Source organism: Octodon degus, unplaced genomic scaffold (assembly GCF_000260255.1).
Source record: "Octodon degus isolate 3935 unplaced genomic scaffold, OctDeg1.0 scaffold00060, whole genome shotgun sequence".
NCBI classification, from domain to species: Eukaryota; Metazoa; Chordata; class Mammalia; order Rodentia; family Octodontidae; genus Octodon; species Octodon degus.
Genome location: NW_004524636.1, coordinates 1,496,995 through 1,500,551, shown reverse-complemented (window position 1 = coordinate 1,500,551; position 3,557 = coordinate 1,496,995). Strand labels below are relative to the sequence as shown.

General features: G+C 40.2%; 1 pseudogene; it reads left to right on the top strand.

The window, feature by feature from the left end:
- The first annotated feature begins 859 nt into the window (after nt 1-859).
- Nucleotides 860-1,965, top strand: LOC101565507 (annotated as a pseudogene).
- The last annotated feature ends 1,592 nt before the right edge of the window (nt 1,966-3,557 follow it).

Sequence of the window (3,557 nt, the reverse complement as noted above, 5' to 3'; positions counted from 1 at the left end):
TGTTTGAAATAGGATTTCACAATACAGTTCAGGCTGGTTTTGAACTCAAACTTTGTAGCCCAGGCTGGTGTTGAACTCACAGCATTCCTCCTGCTTCAGCCTCCCTGAGTGCTGGGATTATGGGCTAGCACCACCAGGCCAGGCTACTCTTAATAATAAGTGTATTTGTTTTGTGTTTTTCAAGACAGAGTCTTGCTATGTAGTTCAGGCTAGCCTTGAACTCATGGCGATCCTTCTGCCTTAGCTTCCTGAGTGCTAGGACTAGGGACATGTGCCGCCACATCCAGGTACATTTCTACTCTGTCTCTCCTTTCACTATCCTCTGTTTTCTTAAAAGTGGAGCTCAGAGAAGAGAGTTATGTAAGTGCCTGTCAAGCCTGTGGTTCCTACATCTGATGAATTTTTTTTATGGCAAGTAGCTCAGACAAGAACAAAATAAGCTGCCTCTCAAATTAGGAAGTTCATGGGGCTTCAGATGTGGTTGAGTCAGATTTGCTTGTATGAGAGCCACCAAGTAGAGGAGATTGTATTTATGAGTTTTTTGTTTTTTTTTTTTAATTTTATTTATGTGTGTGTGTGTGTGTGTGTGTGTGTGGCCAGCTCAGCCCACCAGGGGGCGGGGCTGGCTGGCATGTGGTGCTGGGGGATTGAACCGGGGTACCTGTGCTTTGCTAAGCTTGTTCTAAGTAGGTGCTTTAGACCACTGAGCCATCTCACCAGTCCCAGAGATTGTATTTATAAATATAACATAGATAATGTTATCTTAGGGTCTGTGAGAATTTTTTTGAATATTCCTTATTTATCTGTGGGTGCCCAGTCTCTTAAAGACAGGGAAGGTGTGACTGTTGGCCCAGAAAGTAAAAAGGACATTTTAATTCAGCTAACAAGAGGAGAAAAGGCAGACGAACATTCTCTAGGGAGAATCTTTGTGTCTATATATAACTAAAGCTCCTGTAATACACATATGTGAATTTTAGCACGTTTCTGGTCAGGCGGACAGATTTCTGCAGATTGTAGTTAGCATCCTCACTACGCCGAAGTTTTCTTTGAACATGATTTGTACTGTTCTACGAGCTGTACAGTATGCAGGGAAACTGCACAGGTCCTCTGGGAGGCAACTGTTGTTGCCACACTTTGCGCTTAACAAAGCCTTCTTTACAACTGAGCCTTGTTTGAGATGGGGACTGCAAGTGCAGAAGAAAAGGGCGACCTGGATCTATCTTTGAAGTCACCTGGAAAATTGTATGGACGCAGGGACTGTGACTCCAGAAAGCAGACAACAGCGGCAAGCAAGTCTCTGTGCACAGAGTTCACTAATTTTTTTTTTTTTTTTTGGAACCAGGGATTGAACTCAGGCCCTTGCACTTGCAGGGAAGTGCTTATTCCACTGAGCCATCTCCCCGGCTTGTGCACAGAGTTCAGAAAGGGGAAACTGCCATCCCAACGACTCAAAGAGTGAAAGAAGCTGGGCGAGATTTCACCTATGTAATAGTGGTACTCATTGGAATCAGCATTACAGGTGGCTTGTTTTATACGATTTTCAAAGAACTTTTTTCTTCATCCAGTCCTAGTATGATATATGGGAAAGCCTTAGAAAAATGCAGAACACATCCTGAGGTGATCAGTTTCTTTGGTGAGCCTGTTAGAGGCTATCGGGAGATGACAAGACGCGGGCGAAGGCATGTCAATTTTACTGATTATGTAAAAGATGGACTGAAACACACACAGGTGAAATTCTACATTGAGGGCTCTGAGCCAGGAAAGCAAGAAACAGTGCATGTGGAAGTGAAAGAGAATCCAAATAATGGTGAATATGAATTTCGCTACATATTTGTGGAAGTGGAATCCTATCCTAGAAGAACTATTATCATTGAAGGTAATCGATTCCGAGATAATTAAAAGAATCGAGCAAGCATGCTGTTTCCCAGTGGCTGTAGAGTGGTGCAGATTTGTTATGATCTTCATGGCTCTCTTCCAGAATTGTTCAGAAGAGTAAGAAGAGTGTATCAGTGAATGTAATAAGATATTTGATGCATTTAAGCCTTTCCTGTGAAAAATCATGAAATAGACCATAGAGCGTATTTTTAGTATGAATTGTCAATTACGGCAGTATTTCTGCTTATTTAACATCATTTGTGATGAGTTTTTATGGAAATTTTTACACCATGTAAGTAAAATGAATTTAAATATTTTATATTTATATAATTTGGAATCTGTCTTGAAATAAACGTGGAAGTATTTGAGAACTATAGTGAGCTAGAAAGTAAATACATTATAAAAAGGTTGTGGAAATCTTACGATTTAGGAATCTTTTTCTTGATTTCTACTCTATGACCCTAGGCAATATCTACTGTGGAAAGAGAACACAAACCGCTCTCTGGTGAACCAGCTCTCGCTGTGCCTTTTTTTTTTTTTTTTTTTTTTTTTTTTTTTTGGGTTTTTTTTTTTTTTTTTTTTTTGGTGGAACCAGGGATCGAACTCAGGTCCTTGAGCTTGCCAGGGAAGCGCTTATTCCACTGAGCCAGCTCCCTGGCCCTCAAATAGGTTTGTTTTTTTGTTTTGTTTTGTTTTTTGGGTTTTGTTTTTTTTTTTTGGTCGCTGTGCCTTTTCTAGCCAGTTTGCAGGCCTTGCAGGTCCCTCAGCCTCATCAGACCTCCTGTTTCCTGGTTAACTGGTGACTGAGGTGATAGGTACGAGTGCCACGCTGTAGAGGGTCCATGAGGTGTCCCAGCCCCTTTAGAACTTTGCTGATATTTGTCACTGCCAGTAGAAGGTCCAACATAAGTAGTACTTATTCAAATGTGTTTGTGAGGCCCATTTTAAAAAATAATTTTAAAATATGAACACCCTACTTTATTTGAAGTATTTGCTGGACATCTATTAAAGTGACCTTCACTTACGAGTCTTTATCACATAACTAAAGTGTTCTATGTGCTGTTATCTGTGGAGGCTTCACAGTGGGGATTCCTCAGCACTGTTCGTTGTTCTTGAGAACTGGTAGTGGAGAGGTTTCTGATGGATGTTTGAGATCTTAGCATATTTAGGATTGAAAGATCTACAGGAAATTTGTTTCCCTGCTTAGTTTATCTACTAAGTTAGTTAAATTTTTTGTTTAACTGCTCTCTTTAAGTCTTTTATTATTCTAAAAATTTCAAAATATGGGAAGTATTACAACAGAACTTCTGTCTCGGAGAGGGAACATGCTTTCAGCGACAGGGTGAACTCTTAATTTGGGTTCAGTCTCACAGATAGTTTTTCTGTCCTTCCCAGTAGATTGCTTATCATTTATACAGAACTATTCTTTTGTAATGTATAATAAGTTTTTTAAAAGTTTTTAAATGTGACCTGATTTTATTTTTAGCAATAAAAATATACAAGTTACACCTAAAGGGGCTGGTGAGATGGCTCAGTGGTCTAAAGCACCTACTTAGAACAAGCTAAGCTAAACAGAAGCACAGGGACCGCAGTTCAATCCCCAGCACCACATGCCAGCCAGCCCCGCCCCCTGGTGGGCTGAACTGGCCACACACACACACACTAAATAAATAAATTTAAAA